The sequence below is a fragment of the Sarcophilus harrisii genome, chromosome 2, assembly GCF_902635505.1.
Source record: "Sarcophilus harrisii chromosome 2, mSarHar1.11, whole genome shotgun sequence".
In the NCBI taxonomy this organism is placed as follows: domain Eukaryota; kingdom Metazoa; phylum Chordata; class Mammalia; order Dasyuromorphia; family Dasyuridae; genus Sarcophilus; species Sarcophilus harrisii.
The window spans coordinates 571722502-571749663 of NC_045427.1; the positions used below are offsets into that span (position 1 = coordinate 571722502).

Below are 27162 nucleotides of genomic sequence, written 5' to 3' on the forward strand. Positions count from 1 at the left end.
CCAAGCAAAAAATTAAGGCCAAGGATAATAAGAGCAATGGGAAAATAAATTTTAGAGGACCCCTACTTTATTATGTCTATTGTGAGTACTTTGTATTCATCATGGATTTTAGGGTTGTACTCTTTCTACTAGTGGAAAGTATGAGGAAATATTATGGGAAATTAGAAAAAGAAACAGGTTTAGCTATAGTAACTAAAAATTGTTTGATGGAAGACCCTATAAAATGTATACAAAAATATAATGAGACACAAGTTATCTCTGAAGTTTGCTTTAATAGTGTTATAACTGATTATAATTTGTAGTTATTTCCTCCAAGATAAATCCAAGTGATGATATAGGAATAGGATGACATAAAAAAAGAAATGTGAAAATCAATAAAAGGAGATATCACTTTTTTAATTGAAATGAAGTTCTAAAAAGTTATTAGAATGTTTGGGAAAAGTAAAAAGTCCTAAGTGTAAAAAGTCATAAAAGACAATTTTTGCATTGTAGATTTTTTCTCAAGAATTTTCTTCACTTGTGTCTATATTCTTATTAATTTTTATATTCTAAAAAATGAATCCGTTAGCAAAATGCTAGAGATCAGTGTTAAAAGCATTGCTTCCTATATTATAAATAGAATAGTTTGTGAGCTAAAATGTATGTAAGCAGTACGTTTATATGAATTTCTGATTCTAAAAATTGTGTGCTTTGGTGGAAATAAAGGGAAAATGACATTTCATATAATTAAGGATGATTTTTTTCTTTTTCATAGCACAAGGCATATGATAGAATTTAGGAACTTACTTGAATTGGAAGCAAACTGAAATTGTGTTACATGCAGTCAGTAATTTTCATTTTTAAAATATTATGTACTTCAATGAATAGATATTTATAATGAGAAAGGTTACGCATAATTTGTAAATTTGATATATGTATATATATATATATGTTGTGTATCAGGTGATAAACATTTAAATACACATGCAGATTTTAAGCCTGAAATAGTGAATTTTATCTCCTTTTTGAAATATTTTGACAGTTAAATGAAAGAATTAGGCTTGCAAAATCTCCTCCAAATGGCTCATTTTCTAGAACACAATATTGTTCTCTCATTGTGAGAGAACATTGTTATCTCACAATATTGCTAAAATGAATAAATTTGGAGCCAATTAAAAATAGCTTTGTTAGGAAAAAATGCTTTCAATTTGACTTGCCTTTTCTAGTTAGTCCAAGAAAATCTTCATGAAAAGCTTACCTAGAATACTTAGAAAATGGCGTACTAATTTATTTTGAGGGTAAAATGAGGATAATGTTAATATTCATTTTGGAGTGTAACAACATTGGCAATGTTGAAATAGTCCACCATGTCCTGAAATATATTATACTTTCTTAGCAAATTTATCATGATGAATATAATTTAATTTCTGAGTTTTTAAAATTGTTTGAATGTGATGATTTATGGCATTAGTTTCTGTCCAGAGTGTAGGACTTTTAGTACAATATGTCTGTAAAGGACAATACATGTACATATGAAATAAACACTCTAGCAAAAAAGTTATTCTAAGTTTCTGAATACTGTTTTTCATGAATTTATTTCTTATGTTTAGAAATAAACTATAATATCCATTTTCTGGTCAAAAGGATTTTTCTGTTATTGCAGGTAGTCTTCTGGGAATTTGCTAAATAATTAGCCTTAAACTTGAGGAAAACATTTATCTCTGACTTAGTCTCATGAAATTGTAAAATATAACTTTAATGAGATTACCAAATGAAATGACATAGGGAGAGAAGAAAAGCTGTCCCAAGAAAGAGGCCTGAGTGAAACCTGTTGATATTTTTGAGCATCCAATTTAGATGATAATTAAAAAATGGATTGCTGATTTATTTTGATTATTTTTGAATTTCCTCAACCACTGCAAAAGAAAAACAAAACAAAACAAAACAAAAAACCCCAAAAGAAATACAAGTAAAAAAATTATTTTCTGTCTTGTTAGTATTAGTGGATACTTTTCCCAAATATTTTCAACTGAAAAACTACCCTGAATCTATTTAAAGATTCCTTTAAATGTGTCTTTAAAATTGCAGTAAACTTTGGGAAAACATTTTACAAAAGCACAATAATTATATCATTGGTTTAGTTTATAATATATTTTGCTTAAGGAGAAAGAAATTAAATTTATGTTTTTATTCAGTAAGGAGGTGCTAGTTAAAGGTTAAGAAAACTTTAAAGAATTTAAATAAATAAAAGTTAGTGGTAAATTAGTCAGACTTTTTTCCCCCAAAAGATAACATAAATATGAATGTTTTGGGAACGATTAAATTAGTTGGAAAAAGGGTAGGTAATGAGGCAAGTGTGATATAGTAGAAAAAATGCTATAGTTGGAATTGGAAGATTTCTCATTCTGGCTCTTCCAATTACAATCTGTACACACTTAGGCAAATCACAACTTTATTAGGCCTCAATTCCTCATCTGGAAAATTTAGGAGTTTCATTAAATCAATCAATAAACATTTTATTAAACACCTACTATATGTCAGACACTGGAGATACAAAAAAAATCTTTTGACAGTTCCTTCCCTTGAGGAATTTATAATCTAATTGGAACATGCAAACAAATATATATAAAGCAGAATATATTCAGGATAAATGGGAACTAATTAAAAGAATGAAAGGATATAATTAACAGAGTTAAAACACTGGAATTAAGGTGGGTTGAAGAAGTCTTCCTGGAGAAGGTGGGATTTTTAACTGGCACGTAAATAGGAAACCAGGTAGGTCAGTAGTGAGAGCCGAGAACATTCCAGACATGGGGGACAGCCAGAGAAAATGCCAGTAGTTGAAAGATAGAAAGTTTTGTTTGTGAATAGCCAGGAGGCCAGTGTCATTGAATTGAAGGAAAATTGTTGAAAATTTAAATGTAAGAATATCAAAGCAGTAGGAGGGAACTGGGTCATGAAGGCCTTTGAATCCAAACAGAGTATTTTGTATTTGATTCTAGAGGCAGTAGGAAGCCTCTGGAGTTTATTGAGTAGGGGGCTGACATGATAAGACTTGCACTTTAGAAAAATAACTTTAGTGGCTAAGGATGGGAGATGGGAGAAATCTGAGGCAGTCATATCACTAGTAGCTTGTTGCAACAATTTAAGGATGAGATGATGAGGACCTGCACTAGAGTAGTGGCATTGTCAAGGGAGAGAAGGGAACATATACAAGAAAGTCTGCAAAGGTAAAAATGACAGGCCTTGACAACAGTTTGGATTTGGAGAGGTGAGAGTGAGGAGCCTAGGAGGATTCCTGCCTTATGTGTCTGAGGTACTGGACGACTGGGAGGAGGATAGTGTTGCCCTGTATACGATAATAACAAAACTCTGTGTGTGTGTGTGTGTGTGTGTGTGTGTGTGTGGTGATTTTTGGAGAAAAAAATGAATTCTGTTTAAGACATATTAAGTTTGGAACTTCCACAAGGCAGTTGGAGATTTCAGCTTGTAAGATTGTTCAGGCAAAATAGGCAGATTTGAGAATCATCAATATATAGTAATAGAACTCTATACTATACTATACTATATATAGAGTTCATGGGAATTTATGAGATTACCAAATGAAATGATATAGGGATAGAAAAGAAGATGTCACAGGAAAGAGCTCTGAGGTAAAACTGTAGTTTGAGGGTATGATTTGGAAGGAAATTCAGCAAGGGAGACAGAGAAGGAGAGGTTTGTTAGGAAGAATGAGAATCTGGATATGATTATTAAGGTCTTTTTTTTAGCTTTAAATTTATGAACTTCCAATTAAGAGAGATATTTGATGCATATAAAAAATTAGAAACATGCTTGATAAGTAAGGAAAAAAGGTAATAAAATATTGTATTTACCCACATGTTAACAATAGTCTTATCCAAAAGAGTTTTTTTCACTGGCAGATACATGTACAAAGATAGTGATTAGTAATAATCATTGTATACCAAAAATTGTGGTTGCTAAAGAGATGAATAGAAACTGTAAAGGAAAAGTAGGGACTAATTTAAGTGATACGGTCAATAACAGGATGAGAAAAAGAACTATTATGAAAAGAAGTTTTACTGATTATAGAAGAGGAAGGAAATATAATGCAATACAGAATATTTTAAATTATAATCAATAATACTATTTTTGGTCTATAATCTCTTTTCTAGCAAAGGCCATCATCATCATTGTAGTTATTCCTAAAATGTAATTTAGAATTATATATTATATAAGTGCTAATGAAGATTTTCAAGCTTCCAGACTTTGAAACTATTAATTTAGCTAGCAACAATGATTTTTTTTCCAAATAATTTTCATATAATAGGTATACAAGTACTTAATATTTTAATTTGTCTTCTCTGTTCAATTAATTGTGTTTTCAGTGGTATTCTTTTCCCCCCCTCTTGCTTTCTGTTTCTTATTGTTTCCTTTCTCTCAGCATAAAGTTGTATTCTATTATTTGTGTTATTCTTTTAAGAATACTTAGATAATACATACAATTAGCTTATGGTATAGAGAAAAATAAAGATATAGATCTGAATTTAAGCTTTAACAATTTTGGGAAGAAATGACACATTTTTGCAATGTAAATAAGGGGAATGTTATTTAAATATTACTTAGAAAGACACTGTTTTATAATAAGGGAATGATGAAATAGAAGGGAAAAAAAAATCTTACCAAAAAAATAAACCTTATGAAATAGCCTAATCAAAGATATAAAATTCTGGGAATTTAAATGAATTTAATATTTACATGGATATAGAATTTTCAAAGGCTTTTTAATTTCAATTACATTTTATGAATTTTCAGTGGAATTTGACATGGAATTTTAAAAGATATAGGATTTTGATTGAAGTTTACTCTAATAAATTAGTTCTTTAATATAGCATTATATTTCCAGTACATGTTGAGGACTGATTTTGAGTCATATGTTTAGTATATATGAGTGATGTAACTATGGGAAAGTTATATTATTCAACAGTAAATTGGGGATGTTTCTTTTGATCAAATATTTATTTAGAATTCATATATATATATATATATACACATACATGTATATCATATCATATATCATGCTACCACCTTTCCTCTGGGAATTAATTTGTATATGTTCTGCATTTGGTTGCTTATTTTCAATTTCTTTGATTGCTGCTTCCTTCTATATATTGTAAGGTTTTGAGGATAGCAATTGTTATGTAAGTTTTATGCAATAGCTGGAGCAAGTGTTATGTAAGATCTGAGGAAGAAAACATAGCAGATCAGAGTAGATTTCATTGAAGAGATGGCATTTGAATGGGCTTTTTAATTGTTCTTTTTCTAGCTTTTTAAGTTGCATAATCAATTCATAAATCTACTCTCTCTCTCTTTATTTTATTCATATAACTATTTAAAGATATAAAATTTCCCCAATGAATTGCTTTGACTGTATCCCATGGGTTTTGGTATGTTGTCTCATTATTGTCGTTCTCTTGGATTAAATTATGGATTATTTCTATGATTTGTTGTTTGACCCACTCATTCTTTGAATTAGATTATTTAATTTCCTATTGGTTTTTGGTTTACATTTCCCTGATTCTTTATTGAATATATTTTTTGTTGCATCATAGTCTGAAAAGGAAGGATTAACTATTTGTGCATTTATACATTTGATTGTAAGGTTTTTATCCCCTAATACATGATCAGTTTTTGTGTAGATGTCATGTACTGACAAGAAAATTTGTATTCCTTTCTGTAATTATTCAGTTTTCTTCAGAGTGCTTTCATATTTAATTTTTCTAGAATTCTGTTAACCTCCCTATTTTCTGTCTTGTTTATTTTGTGGTTAGAATTGTCTAATTCTGAGAGGGGGAAGTTGAGGTCCCCCACTAATATAGTTTTGCTGTCCTTTTTTTCCCTATAATTGGCATAACTTCTCTAAGAATTTGGATGCTCTACAACTTGGTGCATATCCATTTATTGTTGATACTACTTCATTGTCTATCATACCTTTAACAGGATGTAGTTTCCTTCCTTATCTCTTTTAATTAGATCTATTTTTACTTTTGCTTTATCTGAGATCAGAATTGCTCCCCCTGATTTTTTTTTCTTTATGTGAAGCAAAATAAATTCTGCTCCAGCTTTTTACTCTTACTTTGTATGTATCTCTGTTTCAAATGTATTTCTTACAAATAACATATTATAGAATTATGTTTTTTAATCTACTTTGCTATTATCTTCCTTTTTTATAGAAGAATCTATCCCATTTACATTTATAGTTGTGATTACCAGCTCTGTATTTCCCTCTATCCTATTTTCTTCCCTGAATATACTTTAGTTCTCTCTTCCCACTCTGTCTCTCCTTACTAGTGTATTATTTCTAACCCACCCTGCCCTCTACCTTCTCTCTCTTCTATCACCCCTCCTCCCTCTTTCCCCTTTCTCCTAGTGTTTCTACCCTCCCTTTTATTCAGCCCCTCCTTTTTCTTTTCTCTTTCTAGTAAGATAAATTTCTACTGCCAACTGAAAGATTGTTATTCCTTTTTTGAGTCAAAACTCTGATGAAATTAAGCTTCAGTCAATGTTCATTCTCTTCCCTTCTTTCCCTCTATTGTAAAAAAGGTTTTTGTACCTCAGCATGTGATTTAATTTGTCCCATTATACCTCCCCATTTCTCTTCTCCCAGTACAATTTTTTTCCTACCCCTTGATGTGTTTTTCCTTGATATCATCACATCACAATCCCTTCACAGCCACACCCTCTGTTCGTGTATGCCTCTTCTAACTGCCCAAATAACAAATATAATTCTCAAAAGTTATAGATATTATTTTCCCATCTAAGGATGTAAACAGTTTAACCTTTAAATAATATATATTTTTCCCTCTTTTTATCTTTCTATGCTTCTCTTCAGACCTGTGTTCAAAGATCAGATTTTATGTTTAGTTTTTTTTTTTTTCATTAGAAATGATTGAAAAGCCTCTTCATTAAAGGTTCATCTCCTTCCCTGAAAGATGATGCTCAGTCTCAGTGGGTAATTAATTCTTGCTTGTAATTCCAGGTTCTTTGCCTTCCAGAATGTGGTGTTCTAGGTCCTTCAATCCTTTATTTTAGAAACTTTCAGATCCTGGGTAATCCTGACTGTTGCTCCTTGATAGTTGAATTGTTTTTGTCTGGCAGCTTGCAGTATTATTTCCTTGAGATGATAGTTCTTTAGTTGGGGTTTTCTTTGTGTGATTGATGGATTCTTTCAATCATTATTTCCCCTTTTGTTTCTAAAATATTGGGGTAGTTTTCCTTTATGATCTCTTGAAGAATGCTATCCAGGCTCTTTTTTTTTTTTTTTTTTGGTCATGACCTTCCAGTAAGTGACAATTTTTAAATTGTCTCTCCTGGATCTGTTTTCCAGGTCAGTTATTTTTCCAATGATGTATTTTACATTTTTTTCATTCTCTTTAAATGGTTTGACTGATTCTTGATGTCTCATAGACTCATTAGCTTCCATTTGTTCCATTTTAGTTTTTAATGTGTAATTTTCTTCAGTTAGCTTTTGTAATTTTTTTCCATTTAATTAATTCTATTTTTGAGGCGATGTTTACTTAAATGGATTTTTTTTTTTGCATTTGGCCTAATGTATTTTTTTTAAGGAATTGATTTCTTTAGTGGAATTTTTTTTTTTTTTGCAATTGACCAATTATATTTTTTAAAGAATTGTTTTCTTCAGTAATTTTTTTTCTTTTCTTTTCCAGGTTGATGACTCTCTCTTGTATACCTCTTATTTCTTTTCCCAATTTTTCTTTTACCTTTTCTATTTGCCTTTTAAAAATCTCTTATGAGCATTTCCAAGAAGTCTCTTTGGTATTGAGACCAGTTCAGGCCACTCTTTGAGATTTCCTCTGTGGACATTTTGTTCTTGTCTAAATTGGTGTTTTGGCCTTCCCTATCATTATAGTAGCTTTCTGTGATTAAGATTATTTTCTGTTTTTTTTTATTTCCTTTTTTTTCTCTTTTTGTGGTAAAGGGGGTGCTGTCCCAAGTTTCTTGTGCAGCTCAGAGCCTTGACTTTGAGAACAGGATCCCCTTGTATTTGGTGTGTTGTTCACAGAGGGGTTAGCCATATCTGCTCTTTTCAGGAAATGACCTGGTTTCCCAGATTTTGCCTGCTGATTTGGGACTAGCTGCCCCACTGGTCTGCTCTGCTACTGAGGCAGGACTGGAGGGCCTCAGTTTCTGATATGCTATGTTTAAGACTCTCTCACTGGCTTTCCCAGAAACTTTCTGAGCTGGGTTGAACACCCCTCCAGTGGGACTGCCCTTTCTTGAAGACCTTCAGATTTGTCTTGAACTGGAGAGTGGTTTCATTCTTTCAGACTCTGTTCCGAGTCAGTATTTCCTGTGGTTTTTGAAGGAAACTGGGAGAACAGCTTCCTAGTTTGATTCTGCCATCTTGGCTCCCTCCTTGCATTTTTCATCAATTTCCTTGATATTCTTGATCTTGTGTTCTTCTTTGTTATTTTTTTCTAGCTCTATAAAAAGGTTTTTTTTCTGGTTTGTGTGATATGGCCCTGAATAAGTATATCAACTTAGGTGAAATTATCATTTTTACTGTATTGGCTTGACCCATGAGTAATTGATATTTTTCTAGGTGCTTAAATCTGACTTCATTTGTGTGAAAGTATTTTATAAATGTGTTCATATAATTCCTGAGTTTGTCTTGGCACATAGAATCCCAAGTGATTTATGTTGTCTACAGTTATTTTAAGTGTAATTTTTCTTTTAACTTCTTGCTGCTAGTATTTGTTACTAATATATAGAAATGCTAATGATTTATGTCTGTTTTTTATGTTTTGCAGCTTTGCTGACATTCTTAGTTATTTCAAGTAGCTTTTTAGTTGATTCTGTAAGATTCTTTAAAGATACCATCATATTATCTATTGAGCAGACATTTATAAGCAGGAATTTATAAGTCTCTTAAGGTGTCTTAAGATGACTGTAATTAGCTTTTGTAGGATTCTTGAACTGGGATAATAAAAATTACCTTCTTAATATTAATGTTTTCCTTCATAATCTTACATATTTTATTTTCTACATTGAGAAACATTAATTTGAAAAAGGGTTTGTGACATTTTAAAGAAAAGTTGAACTCCTGGTCTAGAAATTCCCTTTATTAGTGCAGATTCCAAACTCATCTGCAATTTATAACATAATAGAGTTGACTGGGAGATCAAGTAATTTGCCCATGGATGGATAGCATTTTGGAGGTAGGGCTTCAAAGTGTTTCAAACAACAAAACTGACCTGACTTTCTGCCTGTGAATCCATGCTAACTCTGAGAGAATCAAGGAAGCTTGGAAGATGAGAATGGAGCTAGATTCTAAAAGGCCTAGGGTTGTAGACATAGGAGTTTGAACATATTTAGTAGGCACTATGGATGTTTGACCAAAAAGTGAAATCACTAGATCAATATGTTTTGGAATCATTAGTATGTTTTGTCTGAAGAACAGTGTGAAATGTTAGGAAACTGTTGTAACAGTATGGAAAGGGGATAATAAGGGTACTAGTAGTGGGGAAAGAAGAAAATGCCAGGAACACTGGACATTGTTATTGATTAGATTTAAGATACTTTGGAAAGGAGAGAATATATTACCATTCATAGTATCTGGTACCTATTAAATACTTATTAAATACTTTTTGGTGGGTTTTCTGAGTTTCAATTTATCCTAATAATCATATTTTTTCACATTAATTATCCAAACCTTTTTTTTTCTCTTGAAACTTAGAAAATTATATACTCAGCATAGAATTTTACCTGAACTCAACAGATATTGAATAGTTTATAAAGCACCATTTTAGATATGATGCATATAAAGACAAAAATGGAAGGAAAAAACCATTCCTTTAAACTAAAGGAGCTTACAGGCTCTTTATGTTTTGCAGTTTCCCTAGAAATTTTAATTGAATATGGAATTCTTACCTCAGTTGTCCCTGTTATTAGACTTACTAAACAATAATTTGATTGATTTTGGGGTTCAATTTACCTAATCTATTCTGCTGACCAACTTTTCTAATTTTCAGTCATCCCTAAATAGTTTTTTAAATTTAGTTTTTTAATTTAGGGAATAAAAGCAAGCATTTCATAACATAGTATAATAAAAAAGAATGATTAAACTATAATTGCACTACAAAACTATTTTGTAAACTTGCTATTCCTTTTAAATGTATAATAATTATCTTGTAAATTTGTTTTCTTTTTTTTTTTCCTTCTTTCTCCCATACTCTGCCCTAGAGATGGCTACCACTAGACATGAATATTTATGTATGTGTGTATGTGTGTGTTTATTGTAAAATCATTCTATATATATTTCTATTTTTCTGTTTTTTTCCCTAGATACAGATATTGTCTTCCTTATCTTTAATAGTTAAAATGACTTAATCACTCAAATTTATTCTTAAAACAAAATGACTGTTACTGTATACTGCATATATTCTTGGTTCTGCTCATTTCACTCTTCATTATTTTATAAAGCGACATGGTTTGATGATTACTGATTTGTATTATAATTTGATATTTCAAATTGGGTACTCTTTTTTCATTATTTCAGTGAGATTCTTGACATTTTCTTCCCTGGATGAATTTTATTATTTTGTCAAGTAATATAAATTATTTTTTTGAAAATGTGATTGGTATCAAACTACCATATGTGAATCAACTTACTAGCTTTGTCATTTCTACTACAACAAGGACTGAACTCATTTTTAGATTTTTTAAAAAAAATTCCTGTAAATAGTAAACTCATAAAATTCCTTTGTGGTCCTTCTAAGTACACTCTCAGAAGTTTTAGGTATTTTTGTAATTATTTTAAATGAAATTTCTTGTTTGATCTACTACCATGGATAATATACATAAAGATTTACAAGTGTTTTAGATTGCTGTGTCCTGCTACCACAATATAAAGAAGTTGTTTTGTTAATATTTGAAATTTCTAGTATTGTCTAAGTAAAATATCCTCTTAAAATAATCTATCACATTAAAAAAAAAACCTTACTTGTTTTTCTTCTTTGCTTATCCTAATTCACTCAGTTAATTTTATATTGTTGAAATTGGTAGCATTTTAAAAATTATATCAAATACAGTGACAAAGAACATGCTTAATTTATCTCTGATCTTATTTAAGGGGCTCTGACATTTCTCTATTACAGAAAATGCTAGCTTTTCATTTGTCATCATATTAAGGAAAGATTGATTTCTTCCATTTTTAGTGATTTTTTTAAATAAAAAAGATGTTATATTTCGTCAAAAGCCCATTTTGAATATTTTTATTTTGCCAAATTTTTTTGTGCATCTATTGGTGTTATAAGTTTTTTGTTGATTTTATTATTGAAATGATCAATTTTATAGTTTCCCTAATAAGGAAGCAATACTGCACTATTGGGATCATTCCAACTTGGCTTTAGTGTATAATTGTTTTGATATATTGTTTTATTCTCTTTGGTAATATTTAATTGAATTTTTTTTAATTGATAATCATTTGTTATTGATATTCTTTTTCTGTGTGGACTTTCCCTGGTTTATATTCCACAACTATATCTGTGATATAGAAATAACTTGATAGGATTTCTTTTTTTTTTTTTGCTATTTTTTTGCAAATTGCAAAAAATAATAATGGAATTATTTTTTTGAATATTTGACTCAATATAGAATGAACCTCTGTGATTAAATATCATTACTACATAAATCAATTCACTTAATCAGTTTCAAACCAATCAAACCACCAAAGAATTACATTAGGGAGCTAGAAAAAACAATAACAAAATTCATTGAGAAACTCAGTGTCAAGATTCTGAAAGGAAATAATTAAAATTATTGGGGAAGTAGGAATTCTATTAGTAACAGTTCTCAAGTGTATTTTTTTTTATCCAGACAGTCAGAACAAAATGACTTGTCCATGGTAACAGTTTTGTTCTGATGTGAAGAGAAAATCATATAACCTAAAAGCAATATTGTTTTAAACTAATCTTTGAGAAACTAAGTCATTTTGATTGTTACAAATACGCAAATTTAAAATGAAGGATATATGAAGAAAGATTCTATCTGAATACAGGGAAAGAACTAATAAATAGCAGTATGCGTAGAATAATTTCACACATGCATATTAAAAAATTATTTACATATAATGGTAGTCATCCTTAAGGTAGGGCAGATGGGGGAGAGAAAAAAGAAAAAAATTAATTTACACTACACCTTTAGTTTTATTATGTATTTAAAAGGAACAGCAAGTTGTACTTGATAGATTTCTAGTTTCATGTGCAATTATATTTTTATTGTAATATATTATGGAAATACTTGTCTTATTACATAAATTAAAAATAAAGTAGAAAAACAAAAATTGATAATTATATAATAATGCTAACAATTAAAAGTGTGTCTAGGATTCTACCTCATATCACTCATATTGACAAAGATGATTTTAAAAAAAGGAAATGACTTTTTTTTCAGGGTAAATGTGTATTGATGCAAATTGGTAGAAGTTTGGCTGTGATGGAAAATGATTTTTAAACTGTGACAAGACTAAATAAGCTATAACTATGTAAACCATTTGACTCATTGATACTATTAGTAGGCCTTAGATTCTGTATCTACCTCACAGGAACGATAAGAATGACATGAATATTTTTAAAAAGTGTGTTGTTTTTTGTGCTCAAAATAAATATTATAACTCATACATACTACTAAAAGTTTCAATATTGTACAAAAAGTAAAATTTTTGAATTAATTTATGTAAAATCTTTGTCATTAGAGTATTACTTTTATGTTTCAATTTCAAATATCAATTTGATTAGAAGGAAAAATCTTAACCAAATCCTTTCCCTCTCTACCACAAAGCATACTGTTAAAAAGTCAGAATTTAATAATCTTGTGCAAAAATTATTCTCAGAACTGGAGTAATAGTGATGTAGATCAGATAGATGATATTTGCAATTGAGTTAAGAAACAAGAATGTTACAAAAGAATTTGTATATCTCACCTTTTAGTTTTTCTAACATTTAGTTACTTATATATTGAATTGTACAAAGTTCCTGTACATTTTGAATAGAAATAATGGATTATGGTTTGCTGTGATTAGATTGCCATATAAATTCTGTGTGGTCATTTGTAATTTTATTTTGTCTCTAAGTGAGCTAACTATGCTTAGCTGTTCTGTCAGTCTCTACCAGAATATCCTGTACCTTGACTACAAAATGAAACGTAGTAAAACCATTGTGAGTCATTTTGTATCCCACAATAGATAGAAGGTACAAAGTGAGTGGAGTATAAAAATTGTTGTAATAGTTTTGCATATGTTTATAAATCTGGAGCTTGAAGGATTTTAAGGATGATTTGGCTATATCTCATCTTTGCAGATGACATAGGAGAAGATCTAGAGAAGTAATTATCTTTTTACAGTTGGCAAACCACTTTATTATTAAATACAACTTGACAGATTAATAAAAAAAATCACATTTCTAGTGACAGATTTTATCATATGTTTGAGTTATCATAAGATAACAGTGCTATCATTTATTTTTTCTTTTTTCTAATAGCTTAAGACCTATGCATTGAGGTTCCTGTATTTTTTATTTCAATGTTTTCTCTTATTTAAACCATTTTCATTTTACATCTAAGACAGTTGTTTTATAGCATTTGAGATTTCATCTAAAATAATTAATTCAATTCAAAGACTTTTAAGAATTCCATTGAAATAATGTATAAACCCAGAAGCTTTTTTTTTTTTTTTTTTAAGGAACCAATAAATGTTTAAACTATGAGCCAACTTGATAAGAGAGAGAGAGAGAGGTAGAAAGAGAGAGAAAGGGAGAGAGAGAAAGGGAAAATCAGTTTAGAAATAGCAAAAATTTAAAAAATCATTTTCAAAATGAATGATAAATATAAGACATTATCAATAAGTATTTGACTCTGCTATGTCAGTAAAAATAATAAGTTAAATAAAAAAGGATTTTACACAAAATAACAATACCTAGATTACCAGAAGAAACAGAAATTTTAAACAACATTATCAAAAAAGAAATTAATTCTTAATTGAACCTACCTTGCGGGAAAATAAATCAAGTACCATAGGAACTTCTAAGTTTAAATTCTATCAAACATTCAAATAATGATTAATTTGAATATTACACAAATTGTTTGCAAAAACTTAAAGGAAAAGGTCCTCTCACATTTCTTTTATGATACAAATGAGGCCTTTTTACCTAAAGAGAGAAAAAAAGCCTCTAAAGGTCCCTGAACAATAAACATTGATTAAAATTTTAATTAAAATATTATTATAAATGCTATAACTACACATAAATACTATAAATAGATTAGAATTACACTAGTAATGCAGAATTGGTTAAATATTAGGAAAACTACAATAATAACTAACCATATTGTTAAGAAGAATAAAATGCCCATTATTATAATGATGCACAAAAATTTTCTGAGAAAATATAATACCCATTTCTTTTAAGAATACTAAGAAATTTTAGAATAAATGAATCTTTCCTTAACATATTAAGTAATGGATATCTAAAAACAAAAGCCAGCTTTACATTAAATAAGAATGAATTGGAGTACTTTTCAATCAGATCAGGGCTAAAGCAAGGGTGTCCATTGTTACTATAGTGTTTAATATTTTACGTAGAATTCCAGCTATATCAATAAGTTAAGAAAAAAAAATTGAAGAACTAAACATAGGGAAAGAAGCATAAAAAATTAATAATTTCTGCATTTGATATGGTATACTTAATACTGAAGAGTCAATTAAAATTAATTAAAATAATGACTTGAGCAAAGTTGCTTTGTATAAAATAGCTTTTTATCAATCTTCATCATTTCTTGATATTGCCAACAAAACCTGGCAAGAAGAGATAGAACAATAAATTCCATTAAAATGCTATAGAAATTATAGAATATTCGGGAATCTGTCCACATACAAGAACTAAATGAATATAACAAACAAGATATTAAAAATTAAATATAGATCTAATATTTTCAGAAATATTTATGGCTCATGGTTAGATTGAGTCAAATACATAAAATAACAATTCCATCTGAATTAACTGATTCATTTAGTGACATGTCATTTAGCTGCCAAAAATTTATTAAACAAAAAAAAAAGACAATTTACTTGATGTAAACCAGAATGAGGAGTTTTCTGAAATTCCTTCAATATAGCTACTTGTTTTGTGCTTCCTCTCTTATGCTTCATGTGTTTTTAATAATAATAGAGTTGTTGAACATTTTTCTTGTATTACAATTGATTATATGAAATAAAAAGGAAATAGAGGATCATGTTACTGAACTAGCTATATTTTAATTTCAAAGTTAGCCATTGATTATCATATGTTACTTGACTCATCAGAGATCAGAGAGAGAAAGTCATTTACTGAACTGAATTTTATGAGAAATAAAAGGAATAAAAAATGGCAGAAACTTATTTTGAGCATAATTCAATTAGATAAGGCAAGTCGCCTAAGTAGTTAGTTTCTTCCAGACTTTCTTAATACTATGCTAGAAATCCTTTCCTGCAGGTAATACAGAAATTATACTGAGAAAGAGAAACTTGTGGTCAGTGGTTAACAGTCATTCCCTGCCTACCTTCCCCCTTCTTCTCTTCTCCCTTTTCCCACTCCCCTTCCCCCCTTTTGTTGAAGTATGCATTACTCAAACTAAACTCTAGCTCAAGAAAAAAAGGGAGTATATCCACTAAATTGGAAAGAGGAACTTAACCTTTGGCTAACCTTTCCCCAGCTGCTAGAAAATGGGACTTAGCCTTTCATCAACCCCACTTTCTGCCAGAAAGGCAAACCTAGTTTTTTAAAAGAGTAATCCTATGATCATTTTATTATGTCTTATTCCAAATTATCTGCTACTAAATGATAAAGTATTCTCATTTTATCTATTCACTAAATCAATAGGTTACATAGATTTAAAGAACTGTTTATGTTATTCTTGCTTAGATGTTAGGGCTAGTTTTTCTCAAAGAAATTAGCTTAATCCTATAATCGAACTAAAAAGAAATCAAAGCAATAAAAAAATAGCTGATTTCTTTTTCACTTGATAGTTGTACTTACCAAGGAATTTGATGATATTAATAAGAATACAAATTACTCCTTGTTCAAAAAGAGCTTTTAAAGCCACATCTTATTCTGAACTAAATATTATTTTCTAGTACTGAACAATAACCCCCTAAGGGACTTTTATTTTTTTTTTTGTTCATTTTAGTTCATTGTAAGCTAAAGAAGGATAACATTTTCAGTTAATTGTAATTAAATATATATTGTGATATAGTATATATAGAAGTATAATATAACAAATATAAAATTCAGTTAATTGATATTTCCACAAAGTATAGCCTTGTTGCATATGTAGATTTGATAAAGGTGAAAAAGTAAAAACTCGAAGTGTTAGTTCTTTCAATTATTGTTTGGAAATCCAGAGGGATTCAAATCATAGATTATTTAATTATTTTAGAATTTTGCCTTTTTTAAGACATGTTGCAAAGTTAGTCTCTAATAATGTCAAGGTGATATTTCCCAGGATAGCTTTCCTCTGTCCTTGGTTAGGTTTAGCCATTATTTTCCTTTCATCTTTTTAAATGCCATTTCTACTTCATTATATGATATGTACTTTCTTAAAGTATGGCTCATATAATTGAATGTGGGGATTGTAAAATTATGATTTATTATCAATAAATGTTTCATTTACATACCTATTTTACATAAGTTAAATATCTCCAGGGTCACATAAAAATTTCTCAGGCAAAAATGTGGTTGCAAGAAGAAAAAGTTTAAGAAGCCCTGGAATAATGCACAGCAAGAGCTGAGATATTAGAACTCCCAAGTTGTGGATATGCTGTCACTGATAATGTTAAAAATTGTTAGGAAAATGTTCGCAAATCAATTTCATTTCCTATTCATTTGTTGTATTTTTGCCATTTTAATCTGTGACTGTTCTTTGATAGAAATTGCTTAGTTGGATGTCACACCAAGTTTTTGCAGCTATGCAGCTGTTTTATGAAGTAATGGATATTTCATTGTGGTATAAAGATGACCTAGATTTTTCAAAGGCTACACAAGTGGAATCCTAGCTCTGGCAGGTTCTAGTTCTTGTAGTTTTAACAGGAATAGTTAAAACAGCAGAATATATCTATTTTTATGTGATCAGCCTCTTTAGTTACGGAGAAACTTGTTACCATAGGAATGGTTACTTAGGATTGAATTATTTGGCCATTGCAATTCCTGAGACAAAGTAAAATACAAGGTGATCTTTAGTTACTATTTTTAGTTTACTATTTCACTTTTTCATTGATTATGAAGGTATGGTAGAAAATAATTCAGAAGGTTTTAACATTTAGTTTCTAGGACAACTGCACATAAGTTATAGAGTTGATTTTCTAAATATGATTTCTTTTTCTAGTGAACAATGGATAGGTAGGCTAATAGAGAACTGAATTATATAAATATTTATATTTTTATGGCAAGGAAATAAGACTAAACTAAGTTGTACCTAAACTGAAAGATGAATCTCACATTCTCTTTGGAGAGTTAAATAATGAAGTCTACAGTATTAGTTTTATCATGTGCCCAAAGATAATAAAATATTGTTTTATATTATCAAATTTTTATATTTATAAGTCTTTGCAAAAAAAGACAATTGTGAAAATAATTATAGTTTATGTGCCAATATCCATTGCAGGAAATGAGTACTTTGGTTGCTCAGTAGACTTCTGCCCTTCAGAAAAATTCACATCTATTTTAATGCTTGGATACTTTGGGTGTTGGAATAGATATCAAAAATATGTTGAAGCCATTGTTAAGAAGTAAGAAATGAGAAAAATAAAAAAATTTAGAGATAATACAGAAACCTCATCACTATATTATGAATATTTTCTTCACAAAGAATTAGGAATTACTATATATATATGAAAGCACAAGTTAACATCTCAAAAATGATAATGATGAACATTTATATTACACATTAAAGTTTACAAAACACAGGTTGAAAAACTCTATTTGTTACTAGAAGAAAGCTGGTGTCTTCAAAAGAAGAAAAAAAGGGAAGTTGTGAAATTATGATTTATTATCAATAAATGTTTCATTTATATACCTATTTTATATAGTCATATATCCAGGGTCACAAAAATTTCTCAGGCAAAAATGTGGTTCCAAGAAGAAAAAGTTTAAGAAGCCCTGGAATAATACACAGCAAGAGCTGAGATATTAGAACTCCCAAGTTGTGGATATGCTATCATTGATAATGTAAAAAATTGTTAGGAAAATGTTGGCAAATTAATTTCATTTCCTATTCATTTGTTGTATTTTTGTGAATTGGGGAGGAGTATAATTTCAATTTGCACATGCTGATTTTGAGGTGTCATGGAAACCTCCAGTTGGAGATGTCAAATAGGCAGTTAGTGATGTAGATTAGGAAACTTGGAGAGAGACTTCAATTAGATATTCAGATCATAAGTCATCTTTAGAGGTGATAATTGAGTCTGCAGTTGTAGATAAGATCACAACAATAAGCAACAAAAAGGAAGAGGGCTTAGGATAGAAACTTAGCAGCATATATAAAGAGAGTGGGACATAGATCATGATCCAGCAGAATGCAAATGAGTGGCATGGTGAAGTCAGAGAAGTCCCAAAGTAGTGCAGTCAGATGGGAAATGACATGTGGTCTGACCTCCCTTCTTAAATGGAAACTTTGGAGTTCTTGGTTCCACCTTCAAAGAAGGGCAGAGAGTAGGGAAGAGGTGTGAGTGAAGGAGAAATTTAAAAGTGTAGAGAATAATCTATATAAATAGGACATCATTGATGGAGACTTAAAATAGGAACAGACAGTTTTTTTTTTTTTTTTTTGTAAATAATATCCTGTAGTAACCAAATCTTTAGAAGCACACAGTTGACTGAAAGACTTAAATATGAATGAAAACTGATAATGCTTGTCCATTAATGCCTTTAACTTGGCTAGATATTGTGATAGGACAATGTATAGGACCTAGAATTTAACAGTAGGAGGTCTTTTGTAGTATTTTGAATTACCTAAGGCTTCCTTCTGAAACAAAACTTCATCTTGTAACAGCAATTCTTTTCTAACAATCCATCATGGATATTAATCACAGGATATCAGAGTCTTCAAAGACTTGAAGATGAAGATCATCCAAAGGGCTATAGAAATGGTCATGGGTAGACGTTAGCATCTATGAGGAGTTGTGTGGGAAGTAACATAAAGAATTTCATCAAAGAGAGGTAAAACCAGAGAATTTTATTTAAACACATAATATAAGCAAGGGATATAACAGATGAACCATCCTCAGAATACTAATGGTATCCAGGCATTGTCAAGAATTCTCGAGCAAAGCCCTTAGCATATATTACATTGAGTAGATTCTATTTGGAGCATTTATGTAGCATATTAATAGAAGCTACTTAGAATAAGAAGGATCTCTGTCTCATTGTGGAGAGTACTTGTATTAATACTGTCAAGTACTGAAGTATGAAAATGTAATCTGCTGGTCTCTGCAATAGCATCTTTAAAGTTTATTTATTTGCACATTTATTTATAACACATTCTTTTAATAAAATCTGAATTCCAAATTCTCTTGCTTTCTCTTACCTTTTTTTTACTGACTGAGAAAATAAGCAACTTGATATTAGTTATATATATGAAACCATAAAAAACAAATTTTATATCACCCATATAACTAAAAGGAAGAAAAAGAGTGAGAAAATAATAATTCAATTGGTATTTAAAGTTCATCAGTTTTTTAAGTTGGGGTAGATGACATTTTTCATCACGAGTCCTTTGGAATTAACTTGGATCATTGAATTGATAATATTAGCTAAGTCTTTCACTATTGGTCATCATTATAATATTGCTATTGTTATGTACAATGATCTCATTCTGTTCATCTCACTTTGTATTATAATGTCCATATAAGGTTTTCCAAGTTTTTTCTAAAGGTATCCCTATTGTTATTTCTTATAACATACCAGTCCTGTATCACAATCATATACCATAACTTGTTCATTGATTCCCCAGTTGAAAGGTGTTGAAATTGAATCAAAAGATGGAAAGAGTTTAATAATACAATAATAATAATTAAGTAAAATACTATATTTTCAGCTCAGCAACTTAAATGGAATTTAAACTTAAATATTACATCCACTTATTCTAACTCATTGAAACTGAATCAAGAGATGGAATAGGTAATAGATACTTCTTATATTTGTAGAGCCTTCTTAAAGTGGAAAAGGAACTTGTTGTCTAGTCATCATTCTGAAATTCAGTACAATGAGGCTAGGCGATTTAAGATGAAAGGTCCAACACCATATAATAGGTTAATAGAGAGGTGAACCATGATTTTATATAGGAGACATTATTATGAATATATAATGCTTTATCTCAGTTATTGATTTCTAAAACATTCATCTTTAAAACTTCTGAAAAACAAAATATTGAAAAAATTTTAGCTTTGATGATATGTGAATTTATCTTCATATAATTTTTAATCTTAAAAACTAATAGAGCATTGCTTCTTGGTGTGTTGTTTAATGGATTGCTAAGATCTTAAGACTATTTCAAGGGTATCTTTGAGATCAAAATGACTTTTGTAATATGCTGACATTAATTTTGAATAGGGAAAATATGAATAACAATAATCTATATAAATCTCTTTGAGTTCAATCATTTTTAAATGTGTAAAGAAGCCCTGAGACCACAATGTTTGAGAACTACTTGTGCAGAATAATTTGGTAATCCCAAGTTTTCCATCATTTGGTCTAAATATGGTTTGCATAACAATTTAATCACAATTATAAGTTTATGAGAATGTTCCCTAGAAATTTTTAAAAAGTTGAGTAACTAGATCTTCATGTAATTGGTTTATAAAACCATCCCTAAATAAGTCTTTATTAAAAACCTGCTATGAATCAAGTATTATGCTAAGATGCTAGGAATTTTAATGGCAAATGAAAATCACTGTCTTAAAATATTACATTTGGGAGGTGGAGCCACAATGGCAGAATGAGAATAGGGGCTCACCCAAATTTTCCACAGATACCACCAAATACATTGAAATGACACTCTAACTAAATTTTAGAGCATCAGAATACACACACACAAAAAAAAATGGAACGATTTTCCAGCCGAACGTGACTTGGAAGGTTAGTAAGAGGAGTCAGTTGCATCTGAATGGATCTGGAACACAATCTTAGTCAGATCCCAGGAAACCAGGAAATGGCAACTATCTCTAGACCTCTAAGCCTACAGAGGCCAAGGACAATTCAGCAAGAAAGGTTTGGCATACTGGGTGTGAAGAGAGCCCCACACCAGGATGGGACTTGTGGAGCTACTGAATCTGTAGCTGATGCATCAGTACTGTAGTAGGAGTAGTGACAGAGGAGAGCAGTGGAGTGTGGATATCTTAGCTCACAGGTATCAGGCCCAACAGCTTGGAAATTGCAGGGGCCTCTTTGCTGAAGTGAACTGCTACTTTGCCTATACTCAGATCTGGGTAGCAGTGCTGGCTCTTAGTACAGGTTCCCAAAAGAATCTCTGAAAATAGTTGTACAAACCCCTTGAAACTTGGGACAGTGAAACTTCCTCTCTGGAAACAGAGCCCTACTTTAACGAAGAGTTAAAAGCCAAGTAATAACCTGGGGATATGAGTAAACAACAGAAAAAGATTCTAAGTATTGAAAGTTACTATGGTGACAAGGAAGATCAAAATAAAGATTCAGAAGAGGTCCTACATCCAAGGCTTCCAAGAAAAATAAGGATTGATCTCAGGCTATGGAAGAACTCAAAGGAGATTTTGAAAATCAAGTAAGAGAGGTTCTCTTTCCTTGGAAAGAGAAAAGACAGTGATGCAAAAAGGAAATACAAAAAATGAATGAAGAAAATATCTTAAAAACTTAAAATTGGCTGAATGGGAAAGAGGAAGTATATTAAGCTCAATGAGGAAAATAATTCCTTAAAAATTAAAATTGAGCAAATGAAAATTAATGACTGTTGAGAAATCAAGATATAATAAAACACATCCAAAAGAATAGAAAAATAAGGAAAATTTGGAAATATCTCCTTGCAAAAACAACTGACTTGGAAAATAGATCCAAGAGAGAAAATTTAAAAATTTTATCTGAATGCATAATTTTAAAAAAAGAGTCTGGATATCATATTTCAAGAAATTATCAGGGAAAACTGTCCTGATATTCTAAAAATCAGAGGGTAAAATAGAAATTCAAATGATCTATTGATTACCACATGAAAGAGATCCCAAAATGAAAGCTCCCAGAATATTACAACTAAATTATAGAACTTCCAGATCAAGGAGAAAATATTGCAGGAATTCAGAAAGAATTCAAGTACTGTGGAGCCAGAGTCAGGTTACACAAGATTTAGAGGCTACAACAATAAAGGACAAGAGGGCTTGGAATGTGACATTCCAGAGAACAGTAAAATTAGGATTACAATCAAGAATCACCTATCCAGCAAAATTGAGTATAATTCTTCAGGGGAAAAAGTGGATATTCAGTGAAATACTGGATTTTCAAGCATTCATTATGAAAAGGCCAGAGCTAAATAGAAAATCTGACTTTCAAATATAAGACTCAGGAAAAGCATAAGGAGGTAATCAGGAAAGGGAAATCATAAGGGACTTCACAAAGTTTGTCTTTTTATTAAGATACAGGTACAGAGACCTTCTACAGAGGAAGATGATACTTATAACTCATAAGAAGTTTCTCATTATTATGGCAACTAGAAGGAGTATATACAGACAGATAGGTGGACAGGTGTGAGTTGAATATGAAGGGATAATATTTAAAAATAAAATAAAATCAAGGGCTGAAAAGGGTATGTACTGGGAAAAAGGTAAAGGTAAAAATGGAAAGGTGTAAATTATGTATCATAAAAGAGGGCAAAAAATCTTTATAATGGAGAGGTAGAGGAAAAGATAGGGAGAGTGAGTGAACCTCTCATTAGAATTGACTCAAAATGGAAATAACATACACACTCAATATGGGTAAAGAAATCTGTGTAACTCTGCAGGAAAGTAGGAGGGAAAGAGGGGATATGGGAAGGAGGGAGGGTGATGGAAGAAGGGACACATTGGAGGATGGGCTGGTCAGAAGCCAAACACTTTTGAGGAGGAACAGGGTGAAAGCAAAGAGTAAATAGAATAAGTAGGGGGAAATACAATTGACAATAGTAATTACAAAAAGAATTTTGAAACAGGTTTCTCTGATAAAGCCTTCCCATATCAAATGTATAGGTAATTCACTCAAATTTCTTAAAAAATGAGATATTCCTCAATTGATAAATGATCAAAAGATATGATCTATGTCCAAAGGATGACAAAATCATGCATGTCCTTTCACCTAACAATACCACTACTGAGCATCAGTTCCAAAAGAGATTAAAAAAAAAACAGAACCATATTTATAAAATATTTATAACATCTTTTTTTCAGAGTAAAGAATTGGAAGTTAAGGAGATGCCCATCAGTTAGGGAATGGCTGAATAAATTGTGGTATGGGATTGTGAAGTAATATTTTTATTTTATAAGAAATGATGACCAGGACGCTATCAAAAAAACATGTAAAGTCTTTCATGAACTCAAGCAAAGTGAAATATACTGTGTGTATTTCACAAACAAAATTATAGAATAATCAGTCATGAATGACTTTGCTATTCCCAGGGATACAATAATTCTAGATTACTCTGAAGGACTTATGATGACAAATACCATCCCTACCCAGAGAAAGAACTGATTGTGTCTGAATATAGATTGAAGCATATATTTTTTACTTACATTTTTTTCTTGAGGGCTTTTTATGGGGAGGATTTCTCTTTACTTTTGCAACATGACTTTTATGCAAATATTTTGTACAACTTCACATGGGCCTTCTTAAAGTGGAGATATGAGGTAGAAGGGGGGAAATGTAGAACTCAAAATTTTAAAAATAAATGTACAAATTATTTACATTTAATTGGGAAAAATAAAAAAGCATTGTATTTTAAAGTATTATATTGTATCTGAAATGACATATATACACATAAGTAGATTAAAAATTATATATAAAATAAATACTATAGCAGAGTATGGTGCACAGACACTAGATGTTCAGATCAGAAAAAAAGTTTTAAGTAAGAGGTTTCATTTGATCTGAGATTTGAAGGAAACCATGGATTCTGAGAAGTTAATGTCAGGAAAGAGTACATTATTCTATTATTGTTTTATTTGAGTTCCAAATTCCCTTTCTCTTTCTGTCTTTCTGTTTCCCCTACTGAGGAAGTAAGAAATACAAAGCCCATCATAAATATGGTATCATCAAAACAAATTTCTGTATTAGTCATGCTTTAAGAAAAAGGAAAAAAAAGAAAAATGCTTCAATCTGCATTTTGAATCCATCAGTTTTCGATCTAATAGGTAGATAGCATTTTTCATCATTCAATTGGAATTGTGGTAGGCCATTGTATTGATCAATAACTAAATCTTTTGTACTTGATTGTATTCATAGTATTGTTTTGACTGTGTTAATTGTTCTCTTTGTTTTGCACTTCTGTACATCAATTCATATAAGTCTTCATAAGATTTTTTTCTGAAACCCATCACCTTTTTCACTTCTTTTGTGCAAACATTTTTAAATATTTTGTAATCAAAACTTTCTATTTTAACTCCTGTGAACCTCTCTATCTCTTGCTAGGTCAAGAACTGTTTTCCTAGCTCAAGTTTTGACAGATAATTTCTTTTCTGCTTCACTAATTTCCTTATGATATCACTCTTTATCTCTAAGTCACATACTCATGTTGAGATTGTCTTACTTGTGGATGAGAAATTGGTCTAAACTTGGCTTTCTGCTAGAATATTTTCTAATTTTCCCAACAATTTTGTCAAATAGTTGACACTTGGCAACTGTGCTCATTTGCCTCTGTATATTGTATATCTAATGTGTTCCAATGATTCATCATTCTGTTTCTTATCTGAAGTGTTTTGATGATTACAGTTTTGTAGTATAGTTCTAGATCTGGTACTGCTAGGTTCTGTTTGTATTTTTTTCACTGATTTTCTTTATATTTTTGACCTTTTGTTTTTCCAGACAAATTTTGTTATTATTTTCCCCACTCTATGAAGAAATTATTGGATAGTTTGATTGGTATAACAGTGAATAAATAAATTAATTTAGGTGATATTTTCATTTTTATTACATTGTGTTAGCTAACTCTTGAACAGTTAATATTTCTCTAGGTATTTAGATCTGTCTTTATTTGTGAAAAGTTTTTTGGAATTATATTTATGTAATTCCTCTATGTATCTTGGCAGATAGACTCCCAAATAACTTACTCTATCTGTAGTTATTTTAAATAGATTTTTTCTTCTATCACTTCATGATGCATTTTATTTGTTGTATAAGGAAATGGTAATGATTTATGTGGGTTTATTTTTATATTCTTGGGAGAAGAGAAATGAAAAACCACTCCAATGTCTTAAATCCCAGGAATAGTACAGTCCACAGTATCATAAAGAGTTGGACATGATTGAATGACTGAGCAACAACAACAACAATTCTGTGCCTTTGCTGAAGTTGTTATATATATATATATATATTTTAGTTTTTTGGATTAATTCTTTAGTGTACTCTAAGCAAAGCCTCACATCATCTGCAAAGAGAGATAGTTTTGTTTCTTCATTGCCTATTCTTATTTCTTTGATTTGTTTTTCTTATAGCTTTAGATAACACTTTGAACATAATACTGAATAGTAATGATAATAATAGACATGTTACTTCACCTCTGTTATTACTGGAAAAGCTTCTTACAAATAATGCTTGCTTTTAGTTTGTAATAAATACCACTTAAAATTTTAAGGAAAGCTCTATTTATTCCTATGCTTTTTGGTGTTTTTTTTTTAATAGCAGGAATGGATATTGTAATTTGTCTAAAGCTTTTTTCTATACCTTTTGAGATATTCATGATTTTTGTTTTTTTTTCCTCAGTGATATGGTCAATTATGTTTGTTGTTTTCCTCATCTTGAACAAGTTCTGCATATTGTGGTGTATAGTTGTACTATCTTTGCTAGAATCTTTCTTCTCCTAAATTTTCAATATTCATTAGGGAAATTGATATATAGGTTTCTTTCTCTGCTCTTGGTCTCTCTCTGCTTTAGGTATCAAAACCATCATGATGACATAGAAGGTATTTGGAAAGACCCTTGTTTACCTATTTTTTGAACACTTTGTACACTATTATTGTACATAATTATTCTTTAAATGTTATAGTAAAATATATTTTTTCCCTTAGGGATATAATTTATGGCTTGTGAGGAAGTACTTTTTCAATCATTTCACATTTATTAAGTATCTGCCATGTGCCAGACAAGTTCTAAGTTCTGAAGATACAAAGAAAAAACTGAAATAGTTCTTTCCCTCATAAAATGTCATATATAGGAAATAGCAGAAACCATTTAGAGTTTATGAAGGGAAATGACAACATGTAACATGGATGGAAAAGTAGGCTTTAATTAGATTGTTTAAAAATTATTACTTATTGAGTTATGTTCTAGGCACTACGTTAAATTCAGGGAATTAAAAGGCAAGTCAAAAGTCAATCCCTGCTATTAAAGAGTTCATACTCTCATAGAAGTAAACACCATGCTTACAAATAAAATATCTGCAGGATAAATTGGAGATAATTTTAAAGGGAAGGCCATAAAAATAAGGATTAGGAAAGATTTCCTATAGAAGATGGCATTTTAGTTATGACCTGAAAAAATCCAGAGAAGCCAGGAAGTAGAGATGAAAGAAGAAAATATTTCATTCATGAATGATATACAGTGAAAATGCCTAGAGTAAGGAGATTTCTTGTTGGACAAAGGACAAAGAGTTAATTGAGAACACTGTCACTTGAGTGTATAGTATATGGATAGTATTTGTTGTAGTGATGATTGGTGTAAGAAGTCTGGAAAGATAAAGGGACAGATTAATAAAGGCTTTGATCACCAAACAAAGGATTTCATAGTTGACCCTGAAGGTGATAGAGGCAATAGAATTCATTGAATAGGGTATGTGTGTGTGTGTGTGTGTGTGTGTGTGTGTGTAAGAGAGAGAGAGAGAGAGATGCAGATGAATAGAAATACAGACTTAGATCTGAACTTTACGAGATTC

The 27162-nt window shown here is 30.3% G+C and overlaps 1 protein-coding gene across 1 annotated transcript in view; it reads left to right on the top strand.

The window, feature by feature from the left end:
- ATRNL1 (attractin like 1) overlaps positions 1 to 27162 on the top strand; it is a 1159225-nt gene that overhangs the window by 151344 nt on the left and 980719 nt on the right. The window lies entirely within an intron of this gene.